Source organism: Tenrec ecaudatus, chromosome 1, assembly GCF_050624435.1.
Source record: "Tenrec ecaudatus isolate mTenEca1 chromosome 1, mTenEca1.hap1, whole genome shotgun sequence".
Taxonomy (NCBI): Eukaryota; Metazoa; Chordata; class Mammalia; order Afrosoricida; family Tenrecidae; genus Tenrec; species Tenrec ecaudatus.
The window spans coordinates 295775058-295799033 of NC_134530.1; the positions used below are offsets into that span (position 1 = coordinate 295775058).

General features: G+C 56.7%; 2 pseudogenes; both read right to left on the reverse strand.

The window, feature by feature from the left end:
* Nucleotides 1-2902: 2902 nt before the first annotated feature.
* On the reverse strand, nucleotides 2903-12934 carry LOC142440907 (cytosolic phospholipase A2 beta-like; annotated as a pseudogene).
* Nucleotides 12935-14151: 1217 nt separating this feature from the next.
* LOC142440918 (bifunctional peptidase and (3S)-lysyl hydroxylase JMJD7-like) lies at nucleotides 14152-16676 on the reverse strand (annotated as a pseudogene).
* Between the last annotated feature and the right edge of the window lie 7300 nt (nucleotides 16677-23976).

Below are 23976 nucleotides of genomic sequence, written 5' to 3' on the forward strand. Positions count from 1 at the left end.
AGTGCTTTGAAGGTCAGAAACTGTAGACAGTGATCTATAAACGTCCTTCTCTCCTGTAAGGTGTCTGTAACACAATCAAAGGAAAACAATCGGTCTGCTCTCCAGATCTTCAATGGGACCATTTCCAGGGAGCCTGGCCACACACTGCCAGGCTGTGCCTTCTTAGATCCGCTGGCACTGCTAGGAAGGTTGTGGGCCCTGCAGGGGTGGGGGACTCTCCAGCCTGCTCCCCAGCAATAGAGGCACTAGGCCAAGACTGGAAGAGCCCCGGCGGGGGGAGAGTGGGGAGGTTGAGGCAGTCACTGTGCCCTGCTTCTGACACTCTTCATGTGGCTGCTATGGTCACCCTGGACCTCAGGGAAGGCCAAGGGTCACCAGGGAAGAAAACACTTCCTTTTTACGGTGAGGGCCATATCCGGTCTCAACTCCACTGCTAATTAGCTGTGGTCTCTAGCAAGTAACCCAGCCTCTCGGTGCACCCAGTTTCCCCAGTGCTATCTGGAGTCCCCAGAAGGGCCAGGTACAGCGAGGCTGCTTGCAGCTGGGCCAGAACCAGCAGCTGACCTCACCGTGCCCTGAAGCCAGAAGCCCAGAACTCAAAGGCTGAGCATTGCTGAAGGTCGTCCGACAGGGCCTCTCAGCTTAAGTAAGCGATCCCAAGCTCCAGGCTGCACAAGTTGCTCCCTGGAACACGTGGCCCAGGCCCCCAATGTGGGCACACAGAAAGCCAGTTCACCTCTCAGGACAGTGGTGGTGTGACTGGATGTGGACACGCCCGCATCGCCCACTCGGGGCTCCTGGAGCAGGGTCCCCATCTGCTCCGCACCTCCCGCACCAGACACTCACTGCCCTGGGACTAAGAGAAGCCTCACCCCCACCCGCCAGGGCAACCCATGATCCCCGGGCAGCTTCTGGACCATGTCACTCCCTTCCCCAGACTTGACGGCTGTCCCACCCACGGGCTCAGCCCTCTGTACTCATGCCTTTCCATGTGTGCATGTGCGTGTGCGGGCGCACCTGTGATAGATGTTCACGTGTTTTTGGTAGGTGCGTGTCCATCGGTGTGGTGTGTGTTCATCCAGGTGTGTTTATGGCATACATGCCTGTGGTATGTCCATCCATGTGTGTGTGTCTGTGTGGTGTGCGTCCATGGGCACACACACACATCTGCAGACCCGTGCGATCCTTCAGCTTCCTGCTGCTGGCTGGTCTGCGGAGAAGAGCAGGCCCTCTCGGAACGCCTTGCCTATTGGAGCAGCACGGGGTTAGGGCAGCCTCTCTTGGCATAGTCCCAGCAAGCTTGCCTGGACTTGGCCTCCTGCAACTGTGTCCTTTGGCCTGCCTTCTCCTCTTCCCTCTCCAAAACAACCTCGGCTCATGGGCAGCCTGCTGCCTCCCCGTCCCTTGCTGTCACAGTCCCCTGCAGCTCTCCCAAGGCACAGGCCCTGTCGCCCTCCAAGGGGAGAAGAGAATCTAGTCAGGGGTCAGAAGCTGGAGGCAGAGAAGGCAGGGCAGGGCAAGGCTCTCTCTCTCTCTCTCTCTCACATGTGCAAGCAGGAGCCCCTGTTCCCCCCTACGCCCACCCCCCAGAATGTGCAGCACCCCTGAGCCCATCACCCTCCACCAGTGGAGACATCCTGGGGCACCATCTCCACTGTAATTGCCCCCCTCCACGCACTCTCCCATGGGGTCCAGTTCATGAATGGGATGAATGGCTGGGGTGAAGCCTCATCCTGGACACAGGGGTACTCTGCAGTCACACCTGCCCTGACTCTCACTCTGTGCCCAACCTGGGAGTCACTCAGCCATGCATTGGGGGGAAGGGGGAAGGGGAGTGTCATGGGAATCCACGTGGTTACCAATGCTAGAGGAACGTGGGGTATTGTCAGGGAGGTGGTGGTGGGGCAGGTGTGACCCAGGGACCCAACATTCATTCACTGGGCCTCGCTGCTCCTCCACAGGGGTGGGTGGGGCCAGAAGTGACCCTGGGGCTGTAGGTGAGTGGGTGGGCCCAGAAGTGACCCTGGGGCTGTAGGTGAGGACGTGCTCCATCCAGGTCACCACATGGAACCAGCCACAGACTGCCCATGCAGGCTCGCCACAGTCTAGCCAGGCCACCACGCAGCACCCTGGGAACGGGCAGCTCCTGGTAAGAGGCAGCCCTTCCGAGGTCACACCTTCCTAGGCTCTTCCTCAAGGTGCTCTGACCCCCACCCGGCAAAGAGGGCAGCTACCAGCTGGGAGGGTGGGGCAGGGGTGCCCGAAGCAGACACCTCCTACGGGGCATCCGGCTGGGAAAGGGTGGCACAGCACCAAGAGGCTGGCAACTCTTTGCGGGGCCAGGGAGATGTGTCCTTGTCTTGTTTCCTAAACTGGTCTTTGATGGTGGTACCAAAGGTCTCCCCATTCGTAGCAGCAATGACATCCTCAGACCGTTGGTGGGACGAGTCCTGTAATGTGTGCAGCCCCCGAGTCCCTGCGTACAGCATTCAGAGCAGCAGGGCGGGGGAGCCTGGGACCCTCCCCCCAGTGCCAACACTATACACCGGGCCCAGCCACCCCGAACCCCAACCCCACCCCATTTGCACCCCAGCTGCCACATCACCTCTGCACCCCACCTCTCCCGGTGCTTGGAGAAGAGGCACACTGTGGCCTGCTCCAGGGGCCCAGGGCCCAGGACCAGAGCAGCTGCTGAGCTGTGGCAAGCCCGTAGTCACAGCTTCAGTTCACAGTGCAGATGGCCCTCTGTGAGGTGCTGGCATCTCCTGCCCCGTCTGGGGTACCAGGGCATACACCCAAGGCTAGGAAGGGTGCTGCTGGAGCCAACCAGGCCCTCCGAGGCCCCAGAACACTGGGGGATAGCTCTCTGAGGCTGAGGCATGGCGTCACTCGGGGCGGGCTGTCAGCGCTGCCTCCTCTTCCGCACGGCCTCGCGCAGGGCAGCCGGCAGCCGCTCCTGGTTGTTGCAGATGTTGTAGTGGGCCAGGCCCAGAAGCTTGTCCAAGTCCTCTTGGCTATAGGTCACTTTCGAGTAGTGGTAGGGGGAGTCAGACGGAGACAGGTTCACCCGGCCGGCCTCCTGCTCCTCGGGTGTCCTAGGGACCCCTGTGCAGAGAGCACATCGTGGGCATGGAGGGGCAGGGTGCTGGGGTGGAGGGCGGTTCTGCTGGGTCGGGGAGGCTGGGATACCAGGAAGGGGGTGGCGGCAATCTGGCTCACCAGGGGCTGAGTGGTCCCGGAAGGAGTCGTTGACCAGGGGGACGTGCAGAATGACTGGGGCCTCAGGCCGGCCGGGATCAGAAAACTTGTGGCACTCCCGAGGCTGGTGCTCCTCATCAAGGCTGGGAGAAATGGGCGGGAACGGGATGCCCTGCTCTTGGCACATGCGGCCCACCAGCTGCAGCTGCTGCAGGGGCACAGAGGGCAGAAGAGGGCTAGCCTTGGGCTCCCTTGGTCCTGGACACTGACGTCACATAGGACTAAGCATCAGTCGGAGTGAACAGCCGTGCCACAGCCCCTCAGAGCTCCACCAAACGGACTGTAGCCATCGCTGAGGCCAGCCATCAGGGCACACACCTCTCACTAAATTAACACAGAAACTAAACGCTGGGGTGTCGACGGCCTGCAACCAGCCGGGGTGCAGGTGCAGCCAACCAGATTCACCATCACATCCTCTCCCATTGCGGAGAAAGCCCCCTGATGGAGCTTGAATGAAACCCCAATTCTTTTCACAGGGAGTGCTGGTGGTGAAGCAGTTATGTGCTGGGCGAGGTTCTGCAGGGTCAGCACTGGGAAACCACCCGCTGCTCCATGGAGAGAGGGCCGGGCACCACGTTCCTGAACTTGTGCCTCCACGTTGGTAGCCACAGACTCTCCCTTAACAGCCATGCTGCCTTCAAGTGAGCACATGGCTGGTCTGATCTCCCTACAGAGGCAGACATCCTCTGGCTCTCTCTTCCTGCTGTCGCCCAGCCCCCCTCTCAGCTTCCCCCAATGCAGCTGTTAGGCTTCCTCACTTGTGAGCTCAGCGTTACTGTCGATCCCACCCACCTTGTGGCGTATGTAACTACTGAATATGCATGTCTTAAGGCTACCTGTAACTACCCCAAGATAATACAGATGCTCTCTCTTCCCCCACTTCCACGTGGTCCATCAAGAGGAGCTGAGGTGAGCATGCTATCATAAAACGTGCCTGACTCCTTTATTGTACTCTCGCTCCCCTATCTCTCCTAGCCTCTATGACTTTACTAGACCTTTACTATTTTATCGCCATATAATTGTGCCTACTGACCCATTGGTTGTTAGAGGCTGATTTCCTGTGACAAACTGCTCCGTGGGCATTTTTACTCCCGTAAGCAGTTCGATCTCGGAAACACACCAAGGGGGACCCGGTGAGTCAGCATGGACTCCATGGTGGGGATCCTGGTTTGGTTGTTTTGACATGGTGTGGTGGTTAGATATTATGTCCACTTGGACCTGCGTGAAAGTGCAGGGGTGGAGTCCCACCTGTCACTCAGGTGGAAGCCTGGTGATCCCTCCTTGGAAGGAAGGGGAGATGCTATGAGCCTCTTCCTCCTCGCTGGGATTCTGTCTCCAGGGATGGCCCCATGGGGCCACCAGCCTGGAGAGCCGCCGACTTGGCCGTGTTCACGCCAGCCTGGGCATTATCTGCCTGCAGCTACACAGAGGCTGAGGAAGGTTCTGACTAGCATGGTCTTGAATCACACTGGGCTGGGATGCCTTGCTGATCTAAAATGACTTCTTGATCTAAAGCTCTTTCTTTCTACACAGAGGAGTGTTGCTGCTTTTGTTTCTCTGGACAGCTCAGCCCATAGCATGTGGGTCCCTGTCTCATAGGGTTGGGAGGAAGCCAGCAAGGCACACACTGTGAAGCCGCCCTAGCATCCTCGGGTGCCACTCATCAGCTCCCCCACCTGAAAGGCGGCATTTAAGTGGTAGTCCAGCGACAGGATGAGGTCCACGTCCCGGGTGGGCTGCAGGAGGGGCGGGCAGCTGGTGTTGACAAAGTAGCCCACGTCCAGCAGGCACAGGCGGGGCTCCCCAGGGGTCAGCTGGTTAGGGAGTTCATCCAGTTTGGTGTCTGGAGAGGTGAGCGGGGTGGGAGGGCACCCTTGAGCACGGGTGCTGAGGACACCACGCTTGCTCCCCTGGTCAGTGGCAGTCACTGGCTGCTCCTGGAAAAAGACTCCGCCCTCAGGCCCCACCCACCTGGCCCCAGCCCTGAAGCAACCTCCAGCCCCAGCTGAAGGAGAAGGCAGGAAACTCTACTCCCCACATCCTGTAGGGCCACACATGGAAGGCCTGGAGCCAAGGGGTGAGGTGAGGGGCCTGGAGCCAAGGCCCACAGCTCTGGGAAGACATCAGGGGGCTGGGCCCCGGTGGGAGAAGCTACCTTTCCAGGAGGAGAAGTGAGGGTGCTGGAAATAGTCTTTGTGGAACTGGAGATCACGCAGAAAGTTGTGGGTGGCCTGGGCAAGCGGGCGCCACATCAGGAAGCCAGAGAACAACTCCCCGATCCTCCCAGCCAGGCTGGGTGGCACTTCCATCTTCAGCACTGGGACCTGCTCCTTGTCTGCACAGCCAGGGAGTGGGGCGTGGGTGCTAGCCCAGTCTGAGGGCAGTGACCCCGGAGAGGGAAAGAGCTGAGACCAGTGCCCCCACCACCACACACACACAGAGCTGGGAGTCACATGCCCACCCCCAGCACCAGCCCCGGAGCCTGGGCACCTACCCAAGCTGGTCAGGGTCTGAGCCTAGCGATCCCAGAACGGACTGGGCTCCAAGGACCAGTATAAACTGTCTTGGAGGCTGGCTGCATATAGGTTCGTCGAGATGTCTGGGAACGCAGACACAAGGGGACGAGAGCCCCCATTCCTGTCACAGCCTGACCCTTCCCTGCTGCCCGCCTCAGTGATGGGGGCTCCCCCAGAAACATCCTCCCCTCCCCCATTCTCTCTCCAAGACCCCCTCACCTTCCAGGAAGCAGATGCGGGACTCAGGCATCCTCTTCATCAGCCGCCCCATGAAGAACTTGGAGCCGTAGAGCTCAGAGGGGATGAAGGCACCTTACTTGGAGAAACCGAGCTCGTAGGGGGAGAAATAACACCACTCTGCGGTGGGAAGTTACCGCTGTTGGCCACCACCCTACTGCCCACCCGAACCCACGCAGGGCAGCCACAAAGGATGGGGCGACTCCCCTCGAGTCCAAGTGACTCTGGGGTCATGGGTGTCTTCATTCACTCGGGTCCCGGACCAGAGTGTAAGGAGAAGGGCATGAAAAACTGCCTCCCCACACCATCCCAACCACCCCTTCCCCGACCCCTGGCCGCCCGGGGCCTCAACCAGCTGCCTCGACCTGCCTCCAAATTCAAAGGTGGACAGGCCATGCCCCTTAGTGTTGAGGGCATAGTACATGGGGAGAGGTTTCTGGCCGTGCCTCAGAGCCTGTCGCTGCTCCGAGAGCTTGTGGACATCAGGCTGTAGGGAGATACCTCCGTGTAAACCCATTGCTGCCTGGTCTCTGGAGATCTCCCCTCGCCCTGCTACCCAGCAGGGCTGCCTCCAGGTCCAGGCCCGTCCCCGTGGGCCGCCCTTCTGTACCCCATCATGTCGCATGGCCTCATTGATGAGGGCCCAGAGGTTGGTGAAGCAGGCCGGGTGTCCCAGGCGAGCGCGCTCCTCCAGCTCCTGGTAGTACCATTGCAGCTGGCTGGGAGCCAACACGCCCAGCTTGTTCTTGGTCACCTGCGTCTTCAGCAGTATGGTGCGCCCCCCAGGTCCTTCTGCGACCACTCTGGATCCTTGTAGAGGTTTTCTAAGGTCCTAGGCAAAGCCAGAGGTCGGGGGCAGACAGGTTCCTCTAAGAGTCCCCCGAGACCTCACACCCCTTCGGACCTTCTCTCCCAGGGCAGCAGCCCGCAGGTGCCTTCCAGCTCCATGGAGACAGCCGAAGCCCATGGGGCACCTTGGGCATATCGCACCTGCCACCTGCCTCCTCACAGACCATCCAATCTAGTCAGGGAGGCAAAGGGGGCACTGTAGAAGCCTTACCACAGGCACCCCTGCCTCTGCCCACTCACCCCCAGATCCCACACTCAGCCTGCTCACCAAGTGGAGCCCGAGGCCCCTGTGATGTAGAAGACGCAGTCCAAGAGGCCCAGCTCCCTGAGGCCGGTCAGCTGCCCATACAGGGAAGTCATTGCCCGGACCCCTCCACCAGTAGCCATGATTGCCACCACTGGGACCTGGAAGGGCAGAGTACAGCTGTGCTCACGGGAGGCCCTGCGGGGACTTCCAGTTGGTGGAGGGGAGGTCAGGGTGCGCCGGGCAGTAAAAACCACAGGAGGAGAACACAGCAAGTCAAGTGGCCACTCAGTCCCCTGCCCCTGGCCCCACCACCAAGTTAGCGTAGGTCAGAGTCTGGTGGGGACCCATGGAGCGGGTCTGAGTCAGAGCAGCTGAGGAGAGTCATGTCAGGATAACCTCCTTCAGCAGGGTGGGTCCTTTCGGGTTTTGAAAACTCCAGGGAGCGTACAGGCCACAGGCCTTATCTCCCCATCCCCAGCCTGGGGAGTACGGCGGTCACTTATTAAAAGACGCAGGCTCACCTCAAAACCCCCAAATCAGCGTCCCTCTCCCCTTGCAAGGAGCTCATTTCCTTAGGAGCCAGCCCAACCAGCAGAGAGGCCTGGCCAGATGTCCACCGAGTTGTCTGAGAGGCCCAGTCTTAAAATCAGCTCCAGGCCAAGGGCCAACGCCCAGAGAAGGGTAGCTACCCCTGGTGGGGCCCATGGTTCTGACACTGCTCAGCTGCATCGGGCCCAAGGTAACATCAAGAAAGCTCCGGGAAGTACAAGGGGGGTAGGTGGGCAGACGAGAGGCAAACACAAGTCCGCCTTACAACCAACCCTGGTCGGGCAATGGAAGTGTGGAGGCCCACTCAGCTCAACACTCGGCCTGAGACCCCCACACTCCTGCCCAGCCTGACAGACCTCGTCCTCCTGCAGGTCTCCCTCCAGCTGCAGGGCCTGCTGCAGGGCCTTGGCCACCACCTGCTTCCTCCTGCTCAGGAAGGCCTGCTCCACAGCACACAGCTCGAAGCCCAGGCGCACGGCCAGCTCCCCTGGTCTGGGGGTGGGGTGGGGGGATGGAAGGACAGTGAGGCAGTGCTCATCCTCGTCAGAAAAGAGAACACTGGGCCCATCTCCCTGCAAGATCCACGTCCATCTCTTCTCTCCCTTCAGCCTGCGTGCTGAAGCTTGGAGAGTGAGGTGGGGATGAGGGCCCAGAGCCACACCAACACGCCTGGCATGACAGCAAGGCCAGCTGGCAGATGAGGGTGTCCCTGTGGCCAAAGGTGGCCCTGAGTCTCAGCTTCTCCCTCCCCTGCAACGCTGGACCAGGGCTACACTGGGAAGGGGGCACGGGGGCTGAGAAGGAACAAAGGTCTTTAAGTTGGGGCTGCTTATGCTCCTAGACACTGAGGGCCAGCAAAAGTTCTTGAAGGCCCAGCCACGTTGCTTCTACCCAAAAGGTTGCTTCCTTCTGGTCTTTGTGCTCCTCAAACCAGGCGTGTTACTCTCCTCAGCCCCCACCTCTCACCCACCCAGTGAGGCCACACGCAGACTACAAGGCTGAGGAAGGACCCTCTCTGCTCTGAGCACCTTCCCAAGACTGGGAGCTCCCTGCTGCAGCCACCCGCTTGCTTCCGGTCCTCCAGGCCACCCAGCTGCACGTAGCGCCCTCCCTCCCCCGGCTGCTCTCCCCCAGCCCAGCCTCTCACCTGTCTTCTTTTCTCAGCTCCACCTTCATCAGAGGCTCCTGCAAACCAGCAAAACACCACTCAGAAAGGCTGGCACCTCCACCCCAACTTCGGCCCTGGTATGCCCCAGTAATCTCCACAGGGATGCACCCCCACAGCCCAGCCCAGGGGCTTGGCCCAAAAGAAAAGGGAGAGAAGGAGTCGCCCCCTGCCCCCACCCCCGCACTGGCCGGAGGCCCTGTCCCACACCCACATCAAGGTCTCTTCCTCTGAGTGAAGAGTACCTGGGATGTAGGGAAGACCAGCCTCACGAGCTGGTCTGATGGCAGGGCCCTGAGTGGCACCTTCAGTTGCTCCTGGGGGGCATTCTGCAAGGGGACAAAAACTGTACACTTACCCAAGTCTCAGAGCAGGGGTACCACCCGGCCCTGTGGGCCTGAATTCCAGGGGGTCAGTGGGGGGGCACCCTACCTGCAGGTGGATACTCAGCTCCTGCTCCCAGCAGGTGGGGAAGTGGAAACGGAAGGAGTCGCTGCCTACGGTGGCCTCGTGAGATCCCTCGTAGGACCCGGGGACCACAAGCTGAATTTTCCCTTTGACTCTGGAGAAAGTAACCGAGGTAGGGGTGGGAGGGGGTTCCCTGCCCGTGAGGTGTCTCCCGCCCCTGTGGCTGGCAGAGGCTGGGAGGAGTTACCCCCAGCCCAGCCCCCTCGGAGCAGGGTCATGGGAAAAGACCAGGTCTTGGTAAGCCCGGGCAGTTTCACCCCCAGCCCCTAGCCTTCGGAGGCTAAAGGTGGCTGGCAGCTTCTTCCAGGATGGGCAGCTGAGGAAGGGGGAAGACATAGGCTGAGGGCCAGGGCTGTCCTGGTGACCTGGGAGACTCACCCTTCTGGTCCCCGGCCTCCTCCAGCCGCACATGCAAGCGGGAAAGCTCACGGGCCTGTGTTGGGAAGAGAAGATTCATATGCCGCCCCTCCCACGCAAGGATACCTCACCACTACCCATTCCCCTGCAGCCCGCGTTCCTGCTCCTCAGTCCCATGTCCTCTGGAAATCATAGCCCCTCCCACTTTGCTCTTTCCTGGTCCAGACCGACTTGCAGCCAGGAGGGCAGGTGAGCAGATGGCCTGAGGGAGGGTGTGTCACTCACCACTACAATCCCAAAGCACTACTATGATCCCAAATCACTACTGTGATCCCAAGTCACTACTATGATCCCAAATCACTACTATGATCATAAAGCACTACTATGATCCCAAAGCACTACTATGATCACAAAGCACTACTATGATCACAAAGCACTACTATGATCACAAAGCACTACTATGATCCCAAAGCACTACTATGATCATAAAGCACTACTATGATCACAAATCTCTACTATGATACCAAAGCACTACTATGATCACAAAGCACTACTATGATCCCAAATCACTACTATGATCCCAAATCACTACTATGATCACACAGCACTATTATGATCCCGAATCACTACTATGATCCCGAATTAGTACCATGATCCTAAGTCACCATTACCATCCCAAGTCACCACTATGATCCCGAATCACTACAATGATCTGACTCACCACTAGGACACCGTTGCTGGTGAGCTGCTCTGCACAGTCTGTCCTGGGAAAAGCCATGAGTGGGGGTCAGGTTCTTGCCCCCAAGGAAGCCTAGGCAGTCCTTCCAACCACAGAGGGTCCCCGGGGAAGGACACCAGCCCTGAGTGCACGAGGCTCTCTCCTTCCAGAAGGGACAGATTTGACCCAGAGTCCCTCCCCCTACCTCGCAACCCCCAACTCCCCTGACCCCCGCAACCCCCAACTCACACACTCCGCAGGCGGAATTCAACGTCAAACCGCTCCCCACCCTGAAAAAGCAAGTTATAAAGGTAAGACATGTGCATGTATGTGGGCATGCAGGTGAGTGGTTGTGTGCACATGTGAGTGTGTGTGCATGTGTATCCACATGGCTGTGCATGTGTGAGTGTGACAGTGGTTGAGTGTGTATGCTTGCGTGTGAGTGTACCTGTGTATGTGTGTGAGGCTGCGTGTGGGTTGGAATGTGAGTGTGAGTGTGTGTGTCAGTGTGGGTATGTGCAGATTCCAACCCAGATGCCAGCCAGGGGTGCCAATGCGGGGAGGGCTGCTGTCCATAATGTAGCCCCGAGGAGGGGGCCGCTTCTCGGGAAGCAGGTCCTGGTTGACAAGGGCCTCGGGCACCAGGGAAACCTGACCTCATGGTCTGTAAACAAGTTCTTTGAAGAGGGCCATTTAAGCAGCATCCCGTTGGTGGTACCGAGGGTGGCCGCTCATGTGGAGTCTTGCCTGTGGGCTAAGCAAGAAGCTCTGGCGCCAGAACTCCCCAGGCAGCAAAGTGCCCACGTCAAACAGCACTGACAGCATGGGGTCGTCGCTGGTCAGCAGGTCCTGGTCAAAGACTTTCAGCTCCACCATGTTCTGGAAGGGGAGCAGCGGGACAGGGCCATGGGGTGGGGGTGGGGTGGGGGTGGCGCTGGGGGTACGCAGGGCTGGGCTGAGGCAGGCCCACCTTGATCTGGCTGTGCACCCGGAAGTGGAAGCTCAGATTCCAGACAGGGTTTCTGCAGTTGTTGACCGTGCGTGTCTGGAGCCGGTGGTTGCAGGCCGTGGGCAGCCACAGGGTCACATAGAAGTCAGGGTGGGTCACTTGGAGGAGAAGAAATGAGGGCCAATTCTCCCCCAAGCCACGCAGAGTTCACCACCAGAGGGAATCCTGGGGACGCACCAAGCCCCACCCTCCATCACCAGCCCTTGCCCGTCACTCTTTGCAGGCCCTCCTCCCAGGACCTCACAGGCCCAGCCCTCCTGCCACCTCCCACCGTCCCTGCCCTGCTCCAATTGCAACCTCAGTTCCCTTCTCCTCTCTCGGTCAACTCACCCACGTCCCTGGCAGGCAGGCTGTGGGCCTGCAGCACACGAATGGTGAGCAGGCAGGTCCCGGGCAACTTGGGCTGCAGAGCAGCGGGGAGGGGACAAGCTTGCTGTGGGATGACATGACCAAAGGCCGCAGGCGATGGAAGGGAGGTTGGGGCACCTGTGAGGGCTCACCTTGCACCAACAGGGCCAAGGCCACCCAGAACCCCGAGTCTAGAAGAGACAGGGCACGTCCATAGGAACTTACACAATGCCCATGACAGGTCTGTCCCAAGGGCTATCCATACATTAACTCAGCCGACTACTACGCTGCCTCACGAGGAGGCGGAGGCATGGAGAGGTGACCCAGCAACTGGCCGGAGACCCAGAGGCAGGATCGCTGTGCTCTCCGCTTCCCTCTCCTGGAACCAGCAGGCTCCCATCTTGCCACCTGTCTGCCCCAGCCCATGCCCTCGCTTACAAAGCTCTGGGTGGGCATACAGAAGGGCATGGAGGGAGCGGCCTGCTAGGACTAAGCTCCTGCTTGCTCACTCGCTCCTCCCTGTGCATCCCACCCCTGGTCAGGGGGCAGTTCTGGAAGCCACCTCTGTGCTGGGGCAGGTGGGAGGTTACCAGGCCAGGCAGCCCATGGGCGCCAAGCCCTGCGCCCTCCAGGTTCTCCGAGGGCAGAGAAACAAAGGACCCCAGGACTCCATCCCAAACCACCCCGGGCTCTGGGCTGAAGCCCTGCCAGGTGCGCTGGGGCCAGGGAGCGTGTGTCAGCACACCCTTTCACTGGCCTCCCAGCTGCCGTTGGAAGTCCCAGCTGCATGCGCCCAGGGGTTCCTGGCAGAGGAAGAACCCGGGAAAGTCACCCATCTCATCAGTCTCAGGCCCCGACAGCCCAGGCAACTGACTCAGAGGGAGCAGGGGAGCAGCCAGGAGCCTCTCCCTGCCTAGAAGCTCTGTGGATCCGCAGCCCAGCCATGCCCCTACCCAAAGCTGGCAAACACACCCCCTACACCTGAAGACCACCGCGGCCACAGCCCTCCAGAGAAAGCATTAGTCAGGACTCAGGTGGGGAGCAAGGGTCAGAGTGGGCTCCAGTGCCACGCCAATCTTACCAGAGCCATGAGGCTGGGGGTCCCAGGCGGGGCGAGCAAAGGCAGCAGTAGCCACTGGGCCGAGGACTGTGGGGTTTTAAGCCAAAATCCAAGTATGTCCCAACTGGCCTCCCTAGCCCCTCCCACCTGCATCTTCCGCTCCGCCAAAGCCCCACACCCTGCCCAAGAAATGAGGCACCTCAGCCTATACTGGGGCTACTGACACCCTCCCATGGGCTCAAGGTCCCCCACCCCTGCTGGGTTCCTGGAAAACCCACTGCCCCCAGCAGACACCACCTGGGCCTGCCCAGCCGGGTCCTGCTTCCAGGACAGCTCACCAATCACCCGTGTGAGCAGGACAGGAAGGCATGGCTTGGAGGGGCCACAGGTCTGGGCAGCCGCCAGAGGTAGGGCAAGGGCAGAGTCCCCACCAACAAGGCTTGTAGCAACATCCAGGTACCAGTAGGACAGGAATGCCCAGTCTCCATTGAAGCAGACCCGGAGGAGGGGTGTATCCGGAGCCTATCATCACAGCAGGGGAGTGGCTGTTACTAAAAACAGCTCTTCTAAGCCAGGGATTGGGCCACCTGGGTCCCCAGAGATGGCCAGGACTGGAGCTCCAGGTGGGCACCCAGGGGAAGGGGGCTCATCTCCCCTTTTGTGGGGGCAGCATGAGAAAGCCAGTTCCTTCTGCAGAGGAGCAGCCCAGGGGTGGGGGTGGGGCAGGTTCTGTCCCCTGGTCCCTGTGCTGGTTAGGAGACACAGGCTCGTCCCCAGGCCACCAACCCCATCGAGGAGCAAACCAGAGTCCCAGTCAACGAGCCCTGGCAGAGAGTTAAAACAGGGTTGGCCTGCCGGCCAGACCGGAGTACAAGCTGTGGTCCCTGGACAGACAGGGAGCTAGCTCCTCTCTCTGACGTTTCCATCTGAACCCTCCCCGCCCTCCTGGAGACACAGAAAGCCACAAGGGGCAGGTACCACATGGAGCCTCCCCGGCTTTATTGAGCATGTCCTTCGAGCGAGCGAGCGGGCCCTTACAGAAACCCTCTCCAGGCCCCAGGGCAGCCAGAAAGGTAGGGACCATCATTATATCCACTTCACAGCTTTACAGAGGAGGGAGGACGCCGCAGCTGGCCTCCACCCACGGGGCTGCTTCACCTGCGTGGCAGCTTTCTGGGAACCCTGACCTAGACACCTGCCTGGCACTTCCTGGTCCTCCTCCTATCACCCACGATAGTCTCCAGGGTCGGTCCCAACCCAAACGGGGTTCTGGGTCAGACAGATTGCAGGGTGTCTCTGTGGGGGCCCATCTGAGGAGGAGCCAGAGTGCCCCCTGAGCTGTGGGGGGGGCACGTTCCCTGGGGGCTCCACTAGTCCAGGTCTGAGGCCTTGGTGAGGGTGTCGAGCAGTTGGAAGTAACTATACTTGAGGTCATACTCCATGTCGTACCAGAAGTTCACTGTGGGGAGAGCAAGCACAGGAGTGGGTGGCCCAGCTCTGACCCAGAGCCTCCCCAGCCCACCCGCTGGCCGAGGCCAGCAGCTCCTCACCAGCAATGCAGCCCTGGGACTGCTGCACGTGGTGGACCCACATGGCCGGCAGGTAGAGCATCTCGCCGGCCTGCATGGTGCAGCGGAGGGCCTGGGCCCCACGGTACTGTGGGTACTGGGACAGATCTGGTGTCAAGGGATCCAGTGGAAGCCAGGGCACCTGGGGACGGAGCAGGACCGGGGAACTCGGCCTTTGGCCTTGCCAACGGTAAGGGCCAAAGGTCCCCCTCCATCCGCCCTGGGAAGCCAGCCCCAGAAGGTGGGACCTTACGGAGGAAGGGGCCACCTTCCCAGGACTTTGGGGCCCCCTTGCTCCTCGGAGATGGATGAGCTCGCCCCTCCCTGAGGCCCAGGGCCAAGATGGACACCTTCTCCATGGCCTCTTCATCCACCACCTCAAAGGTGCCCGCCTCAGTGAGTCGGTAGGTTGCTGGGTTGTACGGCTCTGATGCCAGAGAAAAAGGGGGAGCTCAGCAAAGAGTGCTCCCAGTCCCTCACACCTCCTCCCAGCCTCTCCTGTTGCCTGCCTGGCCCCAGGGACACAGGCAGGGAAGCCTCGCTACCCTTCCTCTGGTTTGGGGCCCATGCGTAAGGCAGGTCCCAGCCCTACCATAGGGGATGAAGGGTCGGTCGCTGGGCGGGTGTAACAGGAAATGTTTCTCTCCAGAGAGGACTCAGTAGAGGTTTTCGTAGTGGTCCTTGTGCACTGCCAACACAAAGAAGGTCCTGGGCAGATTTGGCGGAGCAGGGCACATGAGAGGCAGAACCTGCCCACCCAGAGCCTTGCGCCTCAAGACAACCAGGGGTGTAAAAACGAGAAAGTGCTGCGAATAAAGATTTCAACCTTCCATCCAAAGTGTCCCCTGATGTCTCCTTTACGCCCAGTACTAGTTCAACTTAGGCAGTAAAGGATCTCCATCCCTCTGCCATGAGCATGGTGTTCTTTTAAACTCCATCCGGGCTCAGACTGAAAACAGCCTCTTCAAAGAACAGCCAGGATCCTGGAGGACAATGAATTTATAAGGGGGGAGGTGGAATCCCATTATTTTCTACACAGTTTCTGAAGCCCGCTCATTTCCCTCAGGGAGAAGAACTCGGGAAGGGAGGGTGAGAACGTTTGAACCAACTAGAGGGACTGAATCAATGTCACTGAACTGTCAGTGTAGAAGCTTGGTGTGTGCTTTTGCTCTGTGTATTCTCAACGACATAGTCAAACCAGACTCCAGGAGATGCCCAGGGGGGGCTGGGGTGGAGGGCATTCCAGATCCCAGCCACCAGGGACTTGGCATTCACCACACGCCCCATGCGGGTCATCTCTCCAAAGAGGTAAATATCCACGCATAGGGTTCTCCCAAGTTCACCTCCGGGGCCAATGTGCCCTCTGAGAGATGTCTAGTGCGCCCCCACACCAAAGTCATCCCACCCACCACGCTGCAACGCCGCTCCTCCTCTGTTCGCAGAATTGTAGACCGACCCTCCAGGCCAGCCTCCCACCCTTGGCCCCATACTGGCTCCTCCCTGTCCCTGCATCCCAGAGACACCTACAGGACGTCACTGCGGCCGCCTCCCCCAGCCAGAAGTTCACCGCCTCTGGCATCTTCCCTGCAGGACAGAGGAGGAGAGTTAGGAGCGGTTGTCCCCTGCAGGTTGGGTCTGGGATAACACCCAACAGGATGTGGCCAGGGGTGCTGCGTGCGAGCGAGGGGCATCCCAGGGAAAAGTGGCGAAGAGGCCATGGTTTGGAGGGCTTGGGGAGTGGGCCCAGCCCCCCACAGGCAAAAGTTAGAGCACTAATCCTTTGCAGTCGGTCAACAGTCAAGGCTTCCAGGGCGGCAGGGCCTGACCCTGGCCATGGGGTGGTGGGTGTGGGCCAAGACAATCAATGTCACCGAGCTGTCATTGTAGAAGCTTGGTGTGTGCTTCTGCTGTGTATTCTCAACGACTGCCCTCTGCCCCAGTCGCCCCCTCTCACCCAGAGCCTCGGAGGCCCAGGGCATGTGGGGCTACAAGTCGGGCAGCAGCTGGGGCAGCCCAGTAAGCAGGTTAGAGCACTGCTTCTGCACGTAGAGCACACCAGGGTGCCGGGCCCTGCCCTCCAGGACGTCCAACACACCTCACAGGGGCAGCAGGCGCTCGGCTGGCATCACGAAGTGGTCTCCGCGCACGGAACCAGCATAGCCATCTGGAGTCACCGCTACGCTCACCTCCGTGGCGCCCACCGTGGCCCTAGGGGAAGGGACTCTAAGTGCAGACCCACATGCCACAAGACAGCTCGCCCATCACCCTAGCCCAGCCCAGGGCTGCACCCACCTCAGATAGGGGAGCGACCACTTCTGCAGTGGCATCGGGGCCTCATCCAGGTAGGGCACGGTTGGAGGCACGCCAAGCTCTTAAGTGGGGTGGGAGGTAGATGTTGACATAAACAGCACCCAGCCACTTACGGATGAGATGCCCTCTCTGGGCAGGCCACAGGGTATCACTGGGCAGTGCTCACTGGGGAGGGACCAAGAGACTCTGGACCACCAGAAATAGAAGGGGATTTTCAAGGAGGAGGCTGCCGCACGCCTACTCCAGGAGGGGCCACACAGCCCAAGAGCACGTGAGCAACATACTCTGGTGTCAACTTGTGGAGGGGTGGAGTCTAAGCTGTCATTCAGGTTGCAGCTTGATGATCTCATTTGTAGGTGCCTTCGGAAATCAATAGCTCCCTTCCTGTGAGACATTCCTGCTGACAAGACACACAGAGCTACACTAGAGCCCTGGAGCCGCAGGGCTCACTTGGAGACCCCTGCTAGCGCTGGCATGCCTCCACCACCACTGGGTCCACAAGGCTTTCCACCCACTGGCCTGTGATCTTCCTGCATCAGCATCATTGCTTGTGTTTCGTGAGTAGGAAGAGGGATTTATAGACTGGTATCGGACATATGGGCTAATATCAGACTTAAGGACTTGATCTGGACTGGGCTGGGATGTTTTCTTAATGTGCAATTTTTCTTTGATATAAAGTTCTCTTTTAAAACACATATAAGTGTCTATGAATTTGTTTTTCTGGTCAACTGGGGCTAACACAGCGGGACTCCTGCTTGGCCCAAACCCCAGTCCTCCCTGGGGCCAGACCCTTGGTTAGCTTCCCTAGCTGCGGTGGCGGACCTCTAGCGAAGTATAGAAAAGCAGCCTCAGGCACCACGCAGGGAGCTCCCCGTGGCTGGGGGCAGCAAGATGAAGGAAGAATGCCTTCCAACTGCGAATATTCACTGAATATTTTGGAATGTGCTCAGCACTTGGCTTGGCCAGTGTGAATGGGTCCTTTCAAGATGCTGACAGCCTCATCGGGGAGACATGCCTATAACCTGAACGCCCTGGGTCTTCCATGATGGTACCGTGCTGTGTGCTGCCTGGGTGGCTTTCTCTTGCTGCCCTTCATCGACTCCCTGTTGTGCTCCTGGCTGGCTCCTCGTCTCACCGAGTCTACCTACAAACACTCCCAACCTCCCTCGCCCTCACCTTCTCCCTCTCCCATGCCACCTCCTTTGGGGCCCCTCCACTCACAAGTCACCCCAAGAGCCTTCCTTCCCCCAGCTGGCTTTCCTTCTTCTTTAGGAACTTGTGAACCACACCACCCACCGCCCACCCCCTCCCGGCCCCAGCCCACAACCATTTCTAGTAAACAAACAACAGTTGCCCTCGAGTCGATTCTGGTTCCTGGTGACCCGGGATGTCAGAGTGGACCTTTGCTCCACAGTTTGTGGCCCTGACTTTTCTGAAAAGGATTGCATTTCGTTGGGGGTCCTTTAGGAGTAGGCAAAGTGCACCGACCTTCCCATTAGTAAGACAAATGCTTAACCATGGACACCACCCCGGGGCTCTGAAACACTCCTCGTTCCCTTCCCGCGTGCATGTCCACTTGACCACCTGCACCGTCAAGCACACTATCTACGGGCCCTGGTGGTGGCACGGTGCTTAAGCACGTGGCTGCTATCCAGGAGGGTATGATCTCAGTCCACCAGGTGCCCCTCGGGAGAGAGACGTGGTGGCCAATCTGTTTCCTCAGACACAATATGGGGCAGTTCTACGACTCCAGTGACAGGTTTGCAAACAGGTTAATATACTAACTACTCAATTGATTTCCACTGGATAGCTGTCTCTGTCCCCGGCTAGAATGTGATCTCCATGAGGGTGGGGGTGTGGGTTACACCTTCCCAGGAGGGAGCACAGTGCCCAGCACGCCCATGATCCCCAGTACACACTGGCTTAATGACTGGATGAAAGGCTTACAATATCTCCTGCCACAGAGAACTAACTGGTTCCCCTGGCTTAATTCCCCTCCTTCCAAAAGCATTTATCACCCAGCTCCAGACATCTTCTTGAAAGGCAGCCTCATGTTGTCACTCTGAGCAAACCTCCTTTGATGACTTACCACTTGGAGAATAAAGTCTGCCTGGCCTTGGTAACGGGGCCCAACCCATTCTTCTCCTCTGATTAGCCTCTGCCTGGAGCCGGCCCCTTACCACACACCCTCCCTGCTCCCTGGCCCTGCAGCTCCCTCCATTCTTTCCCTTGGGTAGAGAGGAAGGTACCCCCTGTGCTTCAAGCCACTGCCCTCCCCCTGAACCACAAGGTCGCGCGCCTCCGGTGAAGTCATCCGATTAGTCTCACGGTCAGTGGGAAAGTGGGGATGTCTTTAGCTAGATCAGAAATTGGATCTGAATAGGAAGGTCCCAGGGGACCTGGGAAGGTGGAAAGGGAAGAGCTGATTGGTACTTGAAAGTCACTGGCAAAGAGGTAAGAAGGATCCTACCTAGTAGATACAGGAACGCGGAGAGGTGACACGTGGCCAAGCTGTGCCAGCCCACTGTAACAGGCACCGCGGAAGATGACTCAGTAAACCCCTGAGATTCTCACAGAAATTCTTAACAGAGGTGCTAACTGCTATTTTTAGCCCCTTTATGTTTTCTACTCTTCTTCCATTTTGATTTTCTTGCATTTGAATAGATTTCTTTTGGGGTACGGTCACTCTTCTATCCCAGGGCTTTGAAATGAGAGAATTTCAAAGGAGATCGAGACAATTCCTTTGACCCCATAATTCCTCTGCTAGGAATTTAACCAACCAAAAACACATGGGCAAAACGCTTCCCTCTCCCGAGCGCACCAACCTCTCTCTGACTCAGGGTGTTTGCCTTCCGTGAACTGCCCCCGCATGTGTCTGCACACTCCCTCCATCCCCGCCCTTGAGTCTGTGCCCAAGAGCCACCTCCTCATTGAGGCCTGCTCTACTCACCCTATTGATCCTCCATCCCGGAGCCCCTCATTCCACTTAACTGATTTCCCCACATTTATCTTCTAACCTACTGTCTCTTCATTTGGCCAACTGTAAGGAACCCCGGTAGCTGCTAACAGCAAGGTCAGTGGTTCAAACCCATCGGCCACTCCTCAGGAGAAAATAGACGCTGTCTGCTCACTTAAAGAATTTCAGCCTCACTAACCCACCCAAGGGGAGAGGGTATTGTTTTTATCTCCACAGGGAAAGAGGGACCAGACTTCAACCCAATGCTCCACGATGTGAATGCAGCATGCCAGCATGCAGTAGGGAACCAGTGGAGAGGTTTGAGGGGCCGGTCCCAATCCCAACTACTAAATGGACACCTGCCCCTCCCCCCAGAAGAATTTATTTCAAAGGGCGGCATTGAATCTGAAGCTCCGGGAGAGGGACATATCTGATCGGAGCACACGGGAGCAGAGGAAGGGGAACGAGGAGAGTGGAGCACATCCTGGACCACCAGGCCATGGGGACGATATTTCCAATTAGAACAGCCAGTTCACAGAGAGGACCACATGGCCAGCCAAACTAGGAGACATGGTGCCCCTCACTGACTCATAGCCCTACAGGGGACAACAATGGGGACACAGTGTGGGAATTGCACCCAATATGATCCTGCCACACTGAGGCAAAACACTAAAGGGGTGCAACAGCAAGGGATTGGAGTGGCGAGGTCCCCAGGGAATGCTGAAGGTGGACTTTGGAGCCAGCATGGTGCCCCAACAGACTGGACTGGAAAACACTCCTAAAGGCCAACAAACAATCCTTGAACTAACTACAAGCTTTTTTTTCTTATTGTGTTTTGTTTTGGTTTTTGTCATTGGTTTGTTGTTGTTTTGCTGTATATTGTTTCTTGGTTTTGCTCTGTCTTGTTTTTGTGCATGTTATTACCTCCTCAGGTCTGTCTAAATAAGATAGGCTGGATGAACAATCTGGAGGAGAAAACAATGGAACCAACAGTTCCGAGGGGACATGGGAGAGGGGAAGTGGGGGGAAAGGTACTGGTGTTAACAAACCCAGGGACAAAGGAACAAGTGACCCAAATCGGTGGTGAGGAGGGTGTGGGAGGCTTGGTAGGGCATGATCAAGGGTAATGTAACCAAGAGGAATTGCTGAAACTCTGGTGGGGACTGAGCATGATAGAGGGAAAGGAGGAAAGTCAAAAAAGGAAATAGAGGTAAGAGCTGGGAGGCAAAGGGCATTTATAGAGTTCTAGATAAAGACATGTACATAGGCAAATATGTTTATATATGAGGATGGGGAAATAGATCTGTTAGGTAGCTTAGCCTAGGTAATTGGGAAGTCCATTTACGCATGCCCAGGAGAACCAGCAAAGGACAAAGCTGGATTTTCCCGCCAGTGGTGGAGATGTGCGTTACACCTGGAGCAGCCCACCTGGGCCAGTTTACTACAATTCAGCCAATGGGATCGACCTGGGGTCGTTCACCACGCCTCCCCCAGGAACCCTTAAGAAGGCAGGAACCGAGAGGGAGAGGGTCTGGTCATCTCCGTGGGAGGGGAGAGATCCTTGCGTGTCCCGGAGCAGTGTCTGCCAGGCCGCATGGTCAAAGAAATCCTATGGGTGCCGCGTAAAACCTGATGCTTCTTTGAACTTTCAATAAATTCACTTGGATCACGAGCCCGGCTTCAGCATAAAATCTTTCTCACGCGGAGCCAAGGATCAAGGCTTAAATCTAGTCCCGGAGAGAGAGACCTTACAGATCTATGTGCATATATTTATAGGTTTAGTATTAAGGTAGCAGAAGGACTTTGGGCCTCCACTCAAGTACTCCCTCAATGCAAGAATACTTTCTTCTTTTAAATTGACACTCTATGAGGCTCACCTTCCTGATACAACTGCTGAAGACAAAGCGGGTGAATAAGCAAATGTGGTGAAGAAAGCTGATGGTGCCCGGCTATCAAAAGATAATAGCATCTGACTTCTTAAAGGCTTGAAGGTAAACGAGCGGCCATCTAACTCAGAAGCAACAAAGCCCACATGGAAGAAGCACACCAGCCTGTGTGATCAAGAGGTGCCGAAGCCATCACTTATCAGGCATCAAAGAACAAAAATTCATATCATTGTGTGCTCACCTCCCTGATTTGATCGCTGAAGACAAATGGGTGCATAAGCAAATGTGGTGAAAAAAGCTGATGGTGCCCGGCTATAGAGTCGGGGTCTTAAAGGTTTGAAGGTAAACAAGCAGCCATCTAGCTCAGAAGCAAAAAAAGCCCACATGGACAAAGCACACCAGCCTGTGCGATCACGAGGTGTTGAAGGGATCAGGTATCAGGCATCATCAGAACAAAAAATTATATCATAGTGAATGAGGGGTGGAGTGCAGAGTGGAGACCCAAAGTCCATTTGTGGGCCACTGGACAACACCCCCTTACAGAAGGGTCTCGGGGAGGAGACAAGCCAGTCAGGGTGCGATGTAGCAATGATGAAAAATACAACTTTCCTTAAGTTCCTAAATGCTTCCTCCTCCCCCACTATCATGATCCCAATTCTACCTTGCAAGTCTGCCTAGACCAGAAGATGTACACTGGTACAGATGGGAACTGGAAACACAGGGAATCAAGGGCAGATGATCCCTTCAGGACCAGTGGTGTGAGTGGTGATGCTGGGAGGGTAGAGGGAGGATGGGTTGGAAACGGGGAACCAATTACAAGGATCTAGATGTGACCTCCTCTCTGGGGGACGGACAACAGAGGGGTGGGTGAAAGGAGATATCGGACAGGGAAAGATTTGGCAAAATAATAATTTATAAATTATCAAGGGTTCATGAGGGAGGGGGGGACGGGGAGGGAGGGAAAAAATGAGGACCTGATGCTAGGGGCTTAGGTGGAGAGCAAATGTTTTGAGAACGATGAGGGCAATGAATGTACGGATGTGCTTTACATAATTGATGTGTATATGGATTGTGATGGGAGTTGTATGAGTCCCTAATAAAAAGATTCTTTAAAAATATGTTGTGCTTCCATACACCAGCAGCAAACAATCGGAAAAGGAAAGAAAGAGAACAATTCCATTTCTAATACCATCTAAACAACTAAAGGACTGAGGAATAATTTTTTAAATAAATCGTTTTATTGGGGCTCATACAACTCTTATCAGAATCCATACATACATCAATTGAGTAAAGCACCCTTATACATTCGTTGTCCTCATCATTCTCAAAATTCGTCTTCCACTTGGGTTCCTGGAATCAGCTTTTTCCTTTTTTTCCCCTCCCCTCCCTCTCCACTCCCCCTCCCCCTCCCCCATGAACCCTTAATAGTTTATAAATTATTATTTTATCTTATCTTACACTGCCCCGCGTCTCCCCTCACCCACCGTCGCATTGCCCATTTTCCAGAAAGGAGGTTACATGTAGATGGGACTGGGGAATAATTTAATGAGGGAGACAAATATTAAAAATACTTCTGAGGGAATTTAAAGAAGACATAAATAAATTAGAAGGCTTAGTATTGTTAAGATGACAATATGACCAAAGTGATCTGCAATCCCTATAAAAATTCCAACAGCTTTTATGTTCCTTTTAGGGGAACGGAAAGAAAATTCTCAAATTCACATGATTGCAAAGGCCTCAAATAGTAAAAATGATCTTGAAAAAAAGAAGAACAAAATAGGAGGTTTCAAAATAAAATAAAAAATAAATTTTTAAAAATAGGAAGTTTCATCCTTTCCAATTTAAAAATGTACTGTAAAGTTGTTAGGCAGACTAGCACAGGGATGGGATGTCCCTTAAGCCATGCCCAGAGAGCCAGGCAAGGGAACAAAGAGCGGCACACTGCACATGCTCAGAGGCTCAGGTTTCCCACCAGTGGGATTGGGTGGGTGCTAAACCTGGATCAGCCCACCTGAGCCGGGTGAATTCAGTTCAGCCAATGGGGTCCATCTGGGGTCGTCCACCACGCCTCCCCCTGGAATCCATGAAAAGGGAGGGGTGGGGGAGGGGGAGGGGGAGAAGGGAGAGAGAGAGTGAGAGAGAGAGAGAGAGAGAGAGAGAGAGAGAGAGAGAGAGAGAGAGAGAGAGAGAGAGAGAGATCTAACAGAGAGCAGAGAGTCACAGGGAAGGAGAGATCTTTGCGTGACGCTGAGCAGCTTCAGCCAGGCTACATGGTCGGGAGGAGTCCTATGGGTGCTGTGTAAAACCTGAAACTTCTTCTACCTCTCATCAAACTCACTTGGATCACGGACCAGGCTCCGGCGTGAATTCTTTCTAACGAGGTACAACTCGATCTCCCGAGAGATCTAACAAAGCAACAATCATCAAAAGAGTGTGGTACTCCTAAGAGGGCAGTCCAAGGAGTAGAAATGAGAA